The sequence below is a fragment of the Chrysochloris asiatica genome, unplaced genomic scaffold, assembly GCF_000296735.1.
Source record: "Chrysochloris asiatica unplaced genomic scaffold, ChrAsi1.0 scaffold00271, whole genome shotgun sequence".
NCBI lineage: Eukaryota > Metazoa > Chordata > Mammalia > Afrosoricida > Chrysochloridae > Chrysochloris > Chrysochloris asiatica.
This window is the reverse complement of record NW_006408789.1, coordinates 1,635,168-1,651,633: the sequence shown is the minus strand read 5'-3', so window position 1 is coordinate 1,651,633 and position 16,466 is coordinate 1,635,168.

The window sequence follows — 16,466 nt, the reverse complement described above, 5'->3', positions numbered from 1 at the left end:
AGTGGCAGCATCAATGGGCTCGAGCATGGCAACTATTGTGAAGTTAGCCCAGGATAGTGCAGTGTTTCATTCTGTTGTGCATAGGGTTGCTATGAGTCAGTACTGACTCGATGGCACCTAACAACAACAACAACAGTGCATCTGTGAGGAAAATGATACTCTTAGAGATTGTAATGAGAGTGTGATTTACTATAATATTTTCAGAAAATAATGTTAAGATGTATAAAATTTTTAAATAAATATACACTTTGAACTAGCAATTCTACTTCTGGGAATCATACCATCAAAATAAAATCACCAGAAGCTAAAAAAACACAAGAATATTTGTAGTAACAGCAATCTCTTGTCTTAAAAACAACTGAATGCCTATTGGTAGCAGAATATTTGGATACATTTTAGTAAATTCCACTATTGTGGACTCTTGGCATGCCACTGAGGGATCAGTATTGGACTACGAACCAGAAGGTCGGCAGTTCAAATCCACGAGCTGCCTGTTGGAAACCCTATATAGGGTCACTCTGAATCAGAACCCACTCAGCAATGCTTCACAACAACAACATTCGCTACTGAAAGGAGCCCTGGGATCAAGTCCTTTAGTACTCAACTGCTAGCAGAAAGGACTTCCATTTGGACCCACCAGTGGCTCTCCAAGAGAAAAGACTTGGTGATCTGTTCTCATAATGATTAAAAATCAAAGCTAAACTCACTGATTTTGGCTCCTAGTGATCCTGTAGAGGATTTCTGTGACTAGAAATCTGTATGAGAGCAGATTGCCTCTCTTTTCTCCCAAGGAGCAGCTGGTGTGTTTGAACCACTGATTTTGCAGTCCCCAGCCCAAATTGTAAGCCATGCTGTCAGCAGGGCTCCATCTCATAAAGATCCCCATGTAGAAATCCTCAGGGGGCACGTCTACTCTGTAGTGCATGGTTGCTAGCACTCCGAATCAGCTCAACAGCAACCACGAACTGAAATGAATGAGATTCATACTCATTTCTCAGAATCCCCAAGATATTTTACAAAGTGAGAAAAGCAAGGCACACAGCAAGACAGACACACGCGCAGTGACATGCTGTCCAGCCAGCACTGTGGACAACTCTGGCTTGGCATCTTTAAAGAGAGTTCTGCAATATCATAATGTTTTCAAAAGAAAACAAACCTGGCCTGGTGATACTCAAGTACATTAAAAATAGCTTTGCCCTTTAACATGGTGTTTCTACTTTTAGGAATTATTCTTAGGAAAATAAACGGAGATCTGCACAACAATGCTTGTTGTCGATCTACCTAAGTAGATAAATAAATTCTAAAGATCTGGCATCTACTCAAATTAGTACTTGGAAACCTATGGAGAACAGTTCTACTCCGACTCACAAGGGTCACCATGAGTCAGAACTGACTCACTGGCAACAGGTTAAATGCTTTAATGGATAAATACACACTGGCATAAGACACATACATTTGTAGGGCATAGTGTATATATATATAGTTGTTGTTGTTGTTGTTGTTGCTGAGTGCCGTCTAGTTGGTTCTGACCCATATCGACCCTGTCTAGGGCTTCTGAAGAGCAGCTGGTGGGTTTGAGGCACTGAGTTTGTGGTTTAAACCAAATTTACAGTCTAGTGCATTATCCTGCAGCTCCACACCAGACCTCTTTTTATATACATATAACTCCTGGTGTGGCACTGTAGGATCAGCACTGCACTGGGAACCATAAGGTCTGCAGTATAAACCCACCTTGGAAACTCTATATAGGGTCTATATAACTCAATGACACTTAACAACAACAGCAACATACATACATACTTGTTGATGTTCCTGTTGTTAAGTGCTTTTGAGTCAGTCCCCGACCAATAGCAACCCTGAATAGGGTTTCTGAGGAGTGTCTGGTGACTTTGAACTTATAATTCAAATTGACCTTGTGGCTGAGTGCTTATCCTACAGCACCACACCAGGATGCGCTCTTTCTCTCCCTGGTTGGAGAGCCAGGCTTGAGCAATTTGGTAAATATATTGGAAAGGAAATTAGACATTGGAGGATCAAGACCATAAGACACTAGCTCATTAGAGATCAAGAATTCAAACATGACATTCATAGTCATCTGTGGCCAGCACAAATTCGTAACACGAATTCCATTTAACATCTTTATGAGCTTTTAAGACATGCATTTAAATTAAGTTGTTTCCTATCAGCTAACTCTACTGGGGTAAACATTCTAAAGGGCTCCCCATCTTCAAATAACAATGACCTGGAAATTACATGAGTGTTTTGGGTTTAATGGTTGTCTGAGAGCAACTGAGAAGGACATAGTAAAGGAGAGGAGAGGCAAGAAAGATATTTAACCTAAACAAGTGCACAGAGCCCACTAAATAAACAAGTTGTCCGCTCCGGATCCTGTAAGACCTATAATACTGCAAATCCCTGCATTTGAGGCAGAATCTCTCAGAAGGTACTTTTCTGAGAGGCTGCCCAGACAGCCTTCCTATGACTCCAACCAGCCAAGCTATTTTTAAATATTATCTCTCATATACAATATCTGAGTCCTGGCATGGTATTGTGGGTTAATGCATTGGCTTTAAAGTCGGTTTGATCTACAGTGTCGGTAGTTCAAGCTCTCCAGCCACTCCTCAGAAACCCTATACAGAGTTGCTATGGGTCAGAACCAACTTGACGGCACTTAGCAATAACAACATACAACATCTAACAACAACTCAGCTCTGTTAGCTGAGTGATTACAAGTTAAGGTTAGCAGTTCAAAACTACCAGCCGTTCCACAGGAGAAAGAAGAGGCTTTCTGCTCCCATAAAGATTTACAGCTCAGAAACCCTATACAGGGTCGCTGTGAGTTGGAAGCGACTCCAGGGCACACCACCACCACCTCCACCACCACCATACATCTATACTGATTTCCTCAGATTTCCAGTAGGAGCAGATTCTTGTAGTTTGGGCTGAGTTCTGAACATTGGAAATACCTCCTCCACTTTCCCTCTTGTTTCTCCCTCTGAGTGGAAACACTTTCAGCTGGCATGCAGGGCAAGGACACTGCCATGAGAGAAAAAATGTGGTCACCATGAAAGAACTCAGCAAGCTATCACTGCACAGTGAGGACAACCAGTAAGTGCTGTTTGAGCCCAAGAAATCTGCCCTACCAGGACCAATCAGACCAACAAGATAACACCAAGCTCTAAGGCACACGCCTTCCTTCCTACCCATTTCTGAAGGCTTTTGACTCCTTGGTGCAGAGTTAACAAGGATTCCTGGCTTCATATTCTTCCCTTGATCCAGGGAGATCAAAGAACGATGGATGGAAACATAAGCAGATTTCATAAAAACACACTAGCCAATCTCCAATGTCACTAGCCAAAGTAATTTGAAGAACTGCACCCTGCCTGCATGAGCTGAGTAGAAGTTACAAAAGTATCGTGAAATGATTTCCAATTAGTCACAAAATATAACCAATAAAAAAGAAATAATGATCAATGGAGAAAAGATGGAAGTTGCCAAGGATGTCATTTTACTTGGATCTATCATTAACACTCATGGAAGCAGCAGCCAAGAAATCAAACCACATGCTACACTGGGCAGATCTACCGCATGTTGTTTTGTGAAGTGCCACCGAGTCAGTTCAAACTCATAGAAACCCTGTATCGGGTTTCCGAAGAGTGGATCAGCTGATAGATTTAAACCATCAATCTATGGTTAGCAGTCCAGTGTTTATCCTATAGTGCCACATCTGCTGCATAAGACCTCTTTAAGGTGTTAAAGACAAAGATGACACTTTGAGAAATATAGTGCGACGGGCTCAAACCATGGTATTTTCAATTACTGTATATGCATGAGAAAACTGAACAATGAATAAGGGAGACTGGAGAAGAACTAATGCCTTTGAATTATGGTGTTGGTGAAGAACATGAAAATTACCATGGGCTGCCAGAAGAATGAACAAATCTGTCTTGGAAGAAGTACAGTCAGAATGCTCCTTAGAAGCCAGGATAGCTAACTTTGTCTCATGTACTTTGGATGTGTGATCTAGAAAGATAAGTCTCTGGAAAAGGACTCGGTAGAGGGTCAGTGAAAAAGAGGAAGAGCCTCAGTGAAATTAATTGGTATAGTGGCTTCAACAATAGGCTCAAACACAACAGTAATTGTGAGGATGGTCCGGGACTGGGGAGTGTTTCCTTCTGTTGTACATTATTGTTGTTGTTAAGTGCCGTCAAGTCGGTTCCGACCCATAGCGACCCTGAACAGGGTTTCCAAGGCTGTAAATCTTTACGGGAGCAGAAAGCCTCATCTTTCTCCCGCGGAGCAGCTGGTAGTTTCAAACTGCTGACTTTGTGGTTTGCAGCCCGATTCATAACCACTACACTACCAGAGCTCCTTGTACATAGAGTTGCTATATATTGCAACCTACTCAATGGCACCTAACAACAGCAAATAATACTTTACATTTTGATGTACAATAGGTTATCATCTCAGTAAGTTCCAAGACAATGACTAAATTTTGTAATGAGGAGAAAAGGAAGACAAGCAAAGTGTGGTTCATATTCTTAGCTGATTTTAGATCCTGATGACGGGTGCACTCCAGCATCATAAACCCAAACTTTAGAAACTCTGTTCAACAGTTCTCCTCTGTCCTATGAGGTCACTATGAGTCAGACTGGACTCAATGGCAATGGGGAAGTTTACTTCGAGACAAGATTAAAGCAACAAGATAGAGCCAAACTTGGGAGTGGTTACAGCAAGTAGGATGCAATAAGAATGGAAATAAAGAAGAGATGTAATTTGTCCCAAATAGAGAATAAAAAGAGCATAATGGTGGGTTGGTTAGTGGAAATGAACACATATTGTAGTCGGCTCTAGACTATTCATGTGTGATTTACCAATTTCACAAATTATCCTTTCTTCTGGCAGCCCATATACATCTGAGCCATCACTTTCCATCTTTAGTTCAGATGTGTCCTGGATCCCCAAAATAATGTTTACTAGTAATTTACGTCACATTTAATTCATAAGCAGACCTAATGGTACGGTGACTGTTGGTCAAAAGATCACTTCACCTCTCTAGGTTGGTTCCAAAACTTGGTGACACGTTTTCATGAGTGGGAAAGCTATCAACATGGGAAGTGAGCTTGAAAAAAAGAAGATACTGGTCAGCAAACCTTTGCCTGTTGTCTTTTTTGTTAAGTCAAATTGATCTAGTCAATATCTATTAATTGTCATGGAAAAAATAAGAAAGGCATTGTCCATGCCTTCTAAAGATATAGACTCCTACTTCTTGACTACAGAGGGTGAGTATACTAAACTGAAAGAAGCAAATCACAGGTACCTGGACAGGTACTCAGACTGAACAGGTATTCGAGGGAGAGTGGGAACATCCCCATAATGTAAAAGGATTTGGAAGAGGGTATTTTGTATCTGGGTATTTACTTTTCCTGCAACCACAACTATGAGTGTAGTATAGCACAATAATATAGCAGGCAAAATAATGAAAATTTCTCAGATATTATCAAATGTCTTAAGGCAATGAGTTCCTGGATCTGCGATGGCCAGGACCATAGTCTCAGGGGACACCAGGGTAAAAAAATGTTCTACATCCTATTTAGGGATCTTAAAAGCTCATGAGCAGCCATCTAAGATGGAACTACTGGTCTCTCCATGTGCAGATGAAAGAATGATAAAAATTTGAAGATACTTGGAATCAACTAGTCTAATAGATTAACGGAACATATGAACATCAGTCACCATGACTCTGAGACCAAAAGACCTAGATGGTGCCTGGCTACTGCTATCAGCTGCTCTGAGAAAGATCACATTAGACGGTCCCAGATTGTGTGGGAGAAATGTGGAACAAAACTCAAAATTATAAAAATGCTGGGCTTACTGGTCAAAAAGGAACTGAAGGAACCCAAGACTATTGCCCTCAAGCACCCTTCAGGTCTGGGATTACTCTCGCGGCCCAATTTTCAGTCAAGCTGTAGATAGATATAGAGGGGGACCAATAGCACTAGTAAGGTATGCTCAGCATGGATCATGTTCAATTATTCAAGATGAAAAGGACAACATTTACCTAAGGACAGAGTTGAGAAGGGATAGGATAGTGGATGGAATGGAAACAGGAACATCACAGGAAGGAAGTGGGATACCTGTTGATACATGGAGGGGATTGTAATCATTGAGATGAAACAAAATGTGTGATTTATTGAATGTAAAACTGATGCTCTGCTCTAGTAAACCTTCACGCGATCCACAACAAAAAGTTGTTGTTGTTGTTGTTGTTTTTTAAAAAAAGAATCAAATCACATGAATATGTCCCACACAAAAAGATACAAATATCCTTGAGGAGTGCAAGATTATTAAGCTACTCATTTCAGTTCATTCTAAGCTTCTGAAGGGAACAGAGCTTCCCTTTTCATATTGCATCTGTATTTCTTTCAGCATCTAAACCCTTTCCAGGATGGAGAACCTGCAAACCCTGGTTTCCAGTGTCCAAGTTCTTGCACTATTGGCCAAAGTTCATGTCTTGTAGCACCACTTATCAGCTTGGGGGGGAGGGGGGTTGAGCACATTACTTGATCTACGTAAGTTTTACTTTGCTTCCCAAGAAAGTGGGTATAACCATAATGCCCACGCTTGGAACTTTTATAACGGCTTGAGTAACTAACTGTTCTCTGTAAAGCGCAAAGAACATGGTTAACATGGTTAACAGAAAAGAATGTGATCAGTAAACATATAGCTATTATTACCGTCATTATATAAGTTATGCAGACTTCTGATGTGATGCTCAAGGATCAGCACTGGGCTGCAAACCACAAGGTCAGCAGTTCAAACCCACCAGTTGCTCCTTGGAAACCCTAATCAGGTTGCTATTAGCCGTGACCAATTATTAGTTATGCAGAGAATCTTGGCTAGAGTGACTGAATACAGAAGAAAAGAAGATGGTAAAAGAAACAGGATCTCAGAGAACTGACTTTTCTAACTGGAGAGTAGGATCTTAAGAAATGAATACATAAGAGTTGGGACAGGAAGTGGGGAGGTAAGGACAGGAATGGGAGTGCAGGACCATGTGTAGGCACTGCACTGACCTGCTTATGTTGTTTGTGGTTCTGATTCATATAGGCCCCTTCTAGGGTTTCTGAGATGTAGCTGGTGGGTTTGAACTGTTGACCTTGTGGTTTAATCCTGTCTTGTGGTCTAGTGCATTATCCTGCAGTGTCACACCAAGATATTTATCTATCTATCTGTCTGTCTGTCTGTCTGTCTGTCTATCTATCTATCTATCTATCTATCTATCTATTTTGGGAGTTCTGATAAGGCACTGTGGAATAAAGCACTGGGCCACAAGGTAAGTTTAAACACTGCCCAAAAATGCTACTGACAGTCGTTCGGTGTCACCCCCTCTGACTGGGTCAAGAGTGCGGTCTGCACTTCCGCCCTGTGCCCTCAAAGCGATGCTGCTGCTCTGAGGGTTCCATGTTCCATGTGCATCTCCTGCCTTGGAAGACAAGCCTATCCGGTCCCACAACATCTTAGAGAGCAGCAACAAAGCCTGAAATTGGTGGCATTATTTAGCATTCTGATTAGTCACTAAAGCCTTCGTTTTGAAAAACATCATTTCCTCTAAAGCAAGGCAGATGAAATCTAATCAAATATGTTCCTGAAATACTTCACTAAAACAACCTAGGTTTGCAAAGAAAGTTTTCACATTGAACACCGTATACAGTAAATGCACCTTGTCTATGGATTCAACCAATTGTGGATGGAGAACATTGAAAAATAAAAGGCTTTTAAAAGTAATTCAGTGATCAAATCAATCCTTCAAAGGCTAAGAGGAAGCATAAAGTGCTATTTACGTAGCATTTACATATCATTAGATATTGTAAGTAATCTAAAGTTGTTAATAGTATAAGGGTACATCAAAAAGTATACTAAAAGAGTGGTATCAAAATGTGAAGCTATTGTTTCAATAAACTACTGTGAACCAAGGCCAGCAGTTACAGCATGACCCAGGGACTCCTGGGACCAGAGGCAGTGACATGGCCACAGATGACTAGAGCAGAGAGTGAAGTGTCCAGCTGATATGAAGTGAGAAGAGATGCACAAGAACACCCATATGTGCAGATAGTACCCACTTGACCTGACTTCGATGGCTGGATGATCAGAACTCTAAGTAGAAGAAGAAAGAAGAGGGAAGAAAACAACAACAAAAAAGAGTAACCCATTACAATTTGATGAACTTTACCTATACGTATGGATGTAGTGTGGTGCTGTGGGTTAATGCGTCAGACTGCAAAGCCGTTTGAATTGCAAGGTTGGCAGTTCAAGCTCTCAGCTGCTCCTCGGAAACCGTATACAGGGTCACTATGGATCAGAGTTGACTCAACAGCACTTAACAACAACAACATGGATGTTGTAGCTCAAAAAAGGGAACAAATCTTTACAGCAAGGATCACTCCCACCCCCTCAGTACACAGGGTTGACAAGGATGGGCAACTTAGACATTGGTTACCCAAAATGGCCGGGGGGAGGGGGGTTGCGCAGCTATAAAGGCAAGAAGTGACTGGCTTACAAGCTTTCAAGATGGAACCTAGTTCCAGATGGGGCAGGGGTAGGCAGAACCTCCACTGAATGATTTCCAATCTGTTGGAACACGGCTGGTGAAAGGAGATGGGGATAAGACTCTTGTGGTACAATAGTGAATAACTGCCATCAGGACTGACTGTGAGGGTAGGAAATGTAGAGGTTGATGTTTTTTGACAAAAGGAGGAGAGTGATTGATTTTGCAGGCCAGGAGCGGATGTCCCTGGGACCATCAAGTGAGAAGACCAGAGTGCGTGACCCTACCCAGAGAGGCAGTGAAGCCAGGCATGGAGACAGAGATGATGACGTGGACAGATGGAGTGGCTGGGGACACTGGACTCAGGGAGGGAGAGGGGCTGTGTGCTGACGGCCGGGGGTCACAGGCCTGTAGAGTGTATCCTCTGGTTATTTGATGAAGCATGGAGGGGATTGTGATCATTGCAATAAAACAAAATATGATAGGATGAATGTTAAACTGATGTTCTCCCATGTAAACCCACATTAATTCACAATAAAACTGTTTAAAAAAATGTGTTTGTTTGTCAGCAGATCCTCCCCCTAAGTCTATACACTTCTGAAGGTGCTGTTTCCATATCTCTAACCCTTCCCCCAAAGAATTCTGAACTCTTCAATTTACAGCACATCAAAATAGCAGTTTTGCCACCATCAAATAGTGTTCCTTTTCCATGTTCTTTGAGTTTGGGAAACAAGATGAAGTCTTAAGGGGCAACATCACAGCTGTAGGATAGATGAGGTAACATTTCCCATGGAAATGCTTATAGTTCAGCCCCTGTTACCCTCAAAGAATGAGCAGGTGCTTTATAGTGATGGGGGGAGGAGGGGAATACTTAAGCGTAACTTTCCTGTTCTTTTTCTCACCAATGCAATTTTCAATTCCCTGAAAAATTATTCCTAATAAGCCCCTGCGGTCATTCTGCATCCTTTGAGAAAATATGTCAAGATGACCCTTTTAGGATCCTGAAAAACAGTTGCCATAACCTTCAGAGCTGACTTCTCTGCCTTGAATTTAACTGGACCCGCAGATCCCCTCAGAAGCCACTACTTTGATTGAACCTTTTTTTGAAGGCACCCTAATGAGACAAAGACAAGTATATTACCGAGAGAACTTGTCTGCAGCTATCTACTGAATGTGGAGACATGTTTAAACACGTTTTGCTTGGAATAAATCCATGCATCCCTGAATTAGAACCTTTGTAACAATACTTTTTTACTTACCCTCATATACAGAAGAATGTGTATAACTTAAATGCAAATATTATACCTTCTGGTATAAGGAACTTGAGCATTTGTGGGTCCACTGAGGGATCCAAATATCCTGGTATCAATCCTCAGTAGATATCAAGGCCTACTGTACCACTCGGTCCTCAGTAAAAGCAGGGTGACCCTTTGGTACCCCTGACCGACTAACAGACAGACCTATGTCACACACCCCATCCTTCCTTGCAAGTTTGCAAGGTAACATAAAAATGAATCTTCCTTGCTATTTATTCAGGTGACTCAGACTTCCTGTGCTTTTGGACCTTTTGAAGGATAGCATGTTGTTGTGGTTAGGTGCCATCGAGTCGGCACTGACTCATAGTGACCCTATGCACAGCAGAACAAAACACTGCCCAATCCTGGGCCAGCCTCACTACTGTTGCCACGCTTGAGTCCATCGATGCCACCACTTGGCCAATCCATCTCGTTGGGGGTCTTCCTCCTTGTCTCTGATCCCCCACCTTACCAAACATGATATCCTTCTCCAGCGACTGGTTCCTCTGGACAATATGTCCAAAGTATGAGAGACGAAGTTTGGCCATCTTGACCTCCAAGGAGCACTCTGACTGCACTTCTTCCAAAACAGATCTATTGATTCTTTTGGCAGCTCATGGCACTTTCAATATTCTCCTCCAACACCATAACTCAAAGGCATCAATTCTTCTCTGACAAATCAGATGGGCTTTTAAATCTTTTCTATCATGTGTCTAGTACTAGTTACACAAATGGCTAGACACTAGTGACAAGTTGCACTTTCATTGTAATAGGTAGCTTAGCTTTTTAAGAGATTTGTTAACTAGTTAACAGTGTTCTATGGAAGAAATGAGCAATGAACTTGAAGGGTGGTTTGTTATTTTCTATTTTCTATTTTCAATTTTAAAAAGTGTCATGATCTGTAAAGTGGAGAATCAGAGAAAAAGAGGAAGACAAAATGACTTGGCACAGTGGCAGCCACAGTGGGCTCAATTGTAACCACGATTGTGAGAAGGGCACAGGATCAGAAGCTCTGCTGTGTATAAGGTCGCTATGAGTTGGAATCAACTCAACTTCTGGTCATCTCCAATGCAAGTGCAATGGCTGCTTCTCCACCAAAATGATTTTATTTCTTATAAAAATGCCACTTGTTACTTTGAATAGTCAGATTCATTAGACATGTTCCTATCTGGTTGAGAATAGTAAGACTCGCATCTCTGCTTTTAAGTAGGTAACTCGCTATGTAAACTTACTATTCTGATGAGGTTCTAGTTTAGGGTTAATTGTACATTTATATTTTGTTTTCACCATACAACTGGCAAGAGAATAAGGAGGTTGTGAAATTCAAATCAGGAAATGTTTCCATTTGCTGGCAGCTAAGCTAAAGCTCTAAAGGGAAAAAAGTGAATTAAAAAAAAAATCATTTTAGAAAATTTGTGACAATGCACATTTAATAATCCAGAAAATTAAATGAAAAATAACTTTCCAAATGGAATGAACAAATCGTTGTTGCTACTGCCAAGTGCTGTCAAGATGGTTCCTACTCATAATGGCCTGAGTGACTGATGGGTTTGAACTGCTGACCTTGTGGTTGGTTAGCACTCCAGTGCTTATCCTACAGCAACCACACCAGGAGTCCCAATAAACAAATTCAGTACTATGTATTCATGGAAGATATCAGGAAAGAGAGAATTGGAAGCCACTATGTTCACATATCCCAATAGTGATTCAAAATCCAGATTCCAATCAACAAATTTTCTGAAAAAGGTTTGGTGCTAAAGTCTTGGACGATGTGAGGAAAGTTACGGTATATCTTCCTAGCTTTCTTCCCTTTTTTAATACAAGGAAGCAAAGGGTGATGTGAGTGATTTCTAAACACTTCCTTAATTAAAGTTGGCATGATGGATTCTCCCACTTAAAGGAAACAAGGTGATTTTTTAAAAAATACTTTCAGTTATCAATAGCAACTGAAGAATCAATGTTTACCTTGTCAGTTTAGATCCGATTCCTTGATTGTAATTTTTTGCATAGCTAAGACGGTTCCGACTCGATGGCACCTGACGACAACAACAACAAGGACATAAAGCTATTTGTCATCATTTGTCATTGAACAGTTACCAAGAAACAGTCATTCAGGTGACCAATCAGGCGCCCACAATGTGGCAGAGTAGACCTATCTATGCTCCAGACGGGTTTCAGTGGCTGACATTTCAGAAGTAGATCACCAGGGTTTTCTTTCACAGTGCCTCTGGGTGGACTTGAACTTCAAGTCTTTAGGTTGTTGTTCTTAAGTGTCATTGAGTAAGTTCTGACTCATAGTGACCCTTTATAGGGTTTCGGAGGAGCAGTTGGTGCCTTTGAACAGCCGACCTACAGCACCACACCAGGAGTCCAGACGCTTTTGATTAGCAATGAGAATGGCTATCATTTGCACTATCCAGGGCACTTCTAGTGACTCTTGACACAGTTATACCCCAAACCAAACCCACTGTCATCGAGTCTATTCCAACTTGTATAGGGTTTCTTAGCCTATACTTCTTTACAGTAGGTGACAGCCTCATCTTTCTCCTGTGGAGCCACTGGTGGATTTGAACTGTCGACCTTATGGTTAGCAGTCCAATGCTGATCCTACAGCACTACATAGTCAGCAACCATTATTGAGAATGCCCAGGCCATAATCCAATCTGCCCACTCAGGTGCATGGGATAGCTTCCAGTTTCCTAGATCCACTTTGCCATTTGTGCAAAAAGTACTGGCCCAGAGTATCTCAAAAGATGTTTTCAGCAGTAGCGTGGTACCTGCCCTATTGTGCGATAGTCAGATGTCACTGTGTTGTTGTTAAATGCCATCAAGTCAGTTCTTACTCATAGCTACCCAATATAGAGTTTACAAGGAGTGGCTGGTAGATTTGAACCATCAGCCTTTAGATTAGTTGTCTAGTGCTTATCCTACAGCACCGCACCAGGATCCACATTGTCGCTGCTGTTGTTGTTGTTAAGTGCCGTTGATTCAGTTCCAACTCATTATTGCTGTTGTTATTAGGCATCATGGAGTCAACACCAACTCATAGCAACACTATGCACAACAGAATGAATTACTGCCCAGTCCTGGGCCATCCTCACAATCATTGCTACACCTCAGCTCATTTCTGCTACCACTGTGCCAATCCATCTAGTTGGGGGTCTTCCACTTTTTCTCCAACCCTCCACTTTACCAAACATGAAATCCTTTTCCAGAGACTGGTCCTGCCTGCAAATATCTGAAGTATGAGCGACAAAGTTTGACCACCCTGGCTTCCAAGAACACTCTGGCTGTGCCTCTTCCAAGACTTCTATTTGTTCTTTTGGCAATCCATGGTACTTTCAATGTTCTCCTCCAACATCATAAGTCAAAGGCATCAATTCTTCTACGGTCTTCCTTATTCACTATCCAGCTTTCACACGCATATGAGCTTATGGAAAATACCATGGCTTGGGTCGGGCACACTTTAGTCCTCAAACTCACATCTTTGTTCTTCAACACTTTAAAGAGGTCTTGTGCAGCAGATTTGCTTGAAGCAATACGTCATTTGATTTCTTGACTGCTGCTTCCATGAGTGTTGATGGTTGCTCCAAGCAAAATGAAGTCATTGGTGGCTTCAATCTTGTCTCCAAAATTAATGTTTATTGGTCCACTGATGAGGATTTTTGTTTTCTTTACTTTGAGATGCAACTCATACTGAAGGCTGTGGTCTTTGATCTTCATCACTAAGTATTTTAAGTCCTCTTCACTTTCAGCAAGCAAGGTTGTGTCATCTGCATATTGCAGGTTGTTAATGAGTCTTCCTCCAATCATGATGCCACATTTTTCTTCATATAATCCAGCTTCTTGGATTATTTGCTCAGCATACAGATTTAATTAGTATGATGGAAAAATGTGGCCCTGGAACACATCTTTACTAATTTTAAACCATTCATTGTTCCAACAACTGCCTGTTGGTCTACGTACAGGTTCTTCACAAGCACAATTAAGTGTTCCGGAGTACTCATTCTCCACAATGTTGTCCATAGCTTGTCAAAACCCACACAATGGAAAGCCTTTATGTTGTCAATAAAGCACAGGTAAACATCTGTACAAAAGCACGGGTATTCTCTACGTTCAGCCAAGATCCATCTGACGTCAGCAATGATATCCCCCCTTCCATGTTCTCTTCTCAATCTGGCTTAAATATCTGGAGGTTCTCTTTCAATGTATGGTTGCAGCCAGTTTTGTATTATGTTTAGTAAAAGTTTACTTGCATGGGATATCAATGATATTGTCCAATGATGTCCACATTCCACTGGGTCACCTCTCTTTGGAGTGGTAGTTGTCTCCCAAATACCTTGGCATAGATGAGTGAGTGTCTCCAGTGCTGCATCAGTTTGTTGAAAGATTTCTATTTGAATTGTATCTATGCCTTGTTCTTTGCCAATGCCTTCAATGTACCTCGGACTTCTCCCTTCAGATTTATTGACTCTTGATCAATTGCTGCAATGGTTAAAAATTGAGCATTTCTTTTTGGTATATTGACTCTGTATATTGCTTCCATCTTCTTTTGATGCTTTCTGCATCATTCAATATTTTATCCATACAATCCTTCAATACTGCAAGTCGAAACTTGAATTTTTTTCTTCAGTTCCCTCAGCTTGAGAAATGCTGAGTATGTTCTTTCCTTTTGGTTTTCAGACCCCAGGTCTTTGCACATTTCATCATAATATTTGACTTTGCTTTCCCGAACTGACCTTAGAACTTTTTTGTTTGGCTCGTGTACTTCCTCACTTCTTCCATTTGCTTTAGCATCTCTACACTGAAGAGCAAGTTTCAGAATCTCTTCTGACAATCATTTTGATCTTTTTCTTCTTTCTTGTCTTCTTAATGACCTTTTGCTTTCTTCCAGTATGCTGTTCTTGATGTCATCCCACAACTTTTCTGGTCTTTGGTCTTTAGTGTTTAATGCATCAAATCCATTCTTCAGATGATCTCTAAATTCAGATGGGATATATATTCAAGGTCATATTTTGGCTCTTGTGGACTTGTTTCAATTTTCTTCAGCTTCAGCCCAAACTTGCATATGAGCATCTAATGGTCTGTTCCACAATCTGCCTCTGGCCTTGTTTTGGCTGATGATACAGCAGAGCTTTTCTACCTTCTCTTTCCACAGATGTTGTCATTTTGATTTCTATGTATTCCATCTGGTGATGTCCATGTATATAATCATATTTTATGTTGTTTTAAAAGGCATTTGCAATGAAGAAGTCATTGGTCTTGCAAAATTCTGTCATGCGATCTCCAGCATTGTTTCTGTCACCAAGGCCATATTTTCCAACCACTGATCCTTCCTCTTTGCTCCCAACCTTTGCATTTCAATCACCAGTAATTATCAGTATCCCTCGATTGCATATTTGATTAATTTCAGACTGAAGAATTTGCAATTTCCAATTGTATCATCACTGGCTTTAGTGGTTGGTTCATAAATTTGAATAATGGTAGTATTAACTAGTCTTCCTTATAGGTGTATAGATACTATCCTATCACAGACAGCAATGTACTTCAAGAAAGAGCTTGATATGTTCTTTTTGATGATGAATATGATGCCATTCCTCCTCAATTTGTCATTATTGGCATAGTAAACCATGTGATTGTCTGATTCAAAACGGCTCATACCAGTTCATTAAGCTCACTAATGCCTATGATATCAATTTTTATGCGTTCCATTTCAACTTTAAATACCCACAGCATTCCTTCCAGAATCACAGCAACACACAATCCACCACAGTATGACAGACTGACAAACATGTGGTCGTTCTGACTCATAGTGACCCTGTATAGGGTTTTCAAAGAGCCACTGATGAGTTTGAACCACTAACCTTGTGGTTTCAATCAACCTTGCCACCCATGAAGAACAGTAGGGACTACCCTGAGCAACTGGGAAACTTATCAATGACACCTTTTTTCTGTTTTTTAATGAAATTTGGATAGAATACTCACTTTTATCCAACTTTTATAAAAGTTTCCATAATCCTTGCTTTCATGCAAAATTCTTCTTGAAATTTTTACTGTATTATACCCACTTTTAATCAGCTTCTTATAAAACAGTGACCCTAATCCTTGCTTTTATATAAAATTCTTCTTGAATTTTTACTGTATTATAAGATATTTCTAGAGACTTTCTTGGGTACTTCAAATATATTCCATGAAGTATTTTTCACTGTGGGTTTCAAACATCATCCTGAGTTCTTGAAAAGGGGCTCTGGGTTATTTTTTGTTTGTAAAATGCTTCATAAAAACTGCAACATATGCCAGCGTGAAAACAACAACAACAGCATTATTCTTTCTTAACATGATTTTCCTATATGAATATGGCTATGCTTAGGGATTCTCTAATTATAAACAACATTCATAGGCATAATTTATGAACTTTTCCCAGTTAAAAAAATTTTTTTTTAAAGTTTACCATTTAATTAAGGCAAGTGCGCACTGGCAAATTTACTGAGGTCGATGGACTGATGCTATATTTTTAGACTGGAAACATCTGCTCCAAGTAATGGTTTGCATATCAAATAGAAAAAAAAGGCACTGCACTAATTTTGAGACATTGAGATAAATATATATGTGTATGGAGCTCT